Here is a 923-nt window from a genome sequence, read left to right on the forward strand (position 1 = left end):
ATATACATATACATATATTATATACATATACATATACATATATTATATACATATACATATACATATATTATATACATATACATATACATATATTATATACATATACATATACATATATTATATACATATACATACATACATATATATAATATACACATACACATACATATATAATATACACATACACACACACATATATATATATATATATTATTATTATTATTACTATTTTTATCATTATTATATGATTGAACGCCACACATCCATTTGCAAATATATATATAGACAATAATAAATGACCGGATATGTGTGGGGTTCTCTACCTCCTACCTTTGTATAACATTATTTTGGGATGTTTAATATCTGCATATACTGTAAAATTGCTGACAGGGAATATATAGGATATATTCCGTATTATATACACTGAGTATGTAATGGTGCGAATAAAATTTATCAACCCGCGATAGCGGCGCACTGCTAAAACCTAAGAAAACAAGAATATATTTACACACATATCTGTGTGTGTGTACGTGTATATATATATATATATATATATATATATATATATATATATATATATATACATGTGTGCATATATAAATATATATATATATATGCACAAGATATAGTCACTATAGAACAATGATTCGAGTACTTCGAAACACACTTGAGAAAACTATAAAATATATATCCAAAACGTGTGTGTGCAGCATGTAGTAATGTACGTGTTTATGTATGTATGTGTGTATGCATGTGTGTGTATGTATGTGTGTATCCATGTGCATGTATGCATGTGTGTGTATGCACGTATGTATGTATCTAGCTATATATCTATTCACACACACATACACACGTATATACAAACATGCATGAAGGTTAATTGATACGCGTTTCATATATATATATATATATATATATATATA

At 25.5% G+C, this 923-nt stretch overlaps 1 protein-coding gene across 3 annotated transcripts in view; it reads right to left on the reverse strand.

Annotated features, from left to right (window-relative positions):
* LOC106883189 (zinc finger protein ZIC 1) overlaps positions 1 to 923 on the reverse strand; it is a 353,731-nt gene that overhangs the window by 346,399 nt on the left and 6,409 nt on the right. The window lies entirely within an intron of this gene.

The sequence above is a fragment of the Octopus bimaculoides genome, chromosome 19, assembly GCF_001194135.2.
Source record: "Octopus bimaculoides isolate UCB-OBI-ISO-001 chromosome 19, ASM119413v2, whole genome shotgun sequence".
NCBI classification, from domain to species: domain Eukaryota; kingdom Metazoa; phylum Mollusca; class Cephalopoda; order Octopoda; family Octopodidae; genus Octopus; species Octopus bimaculoides.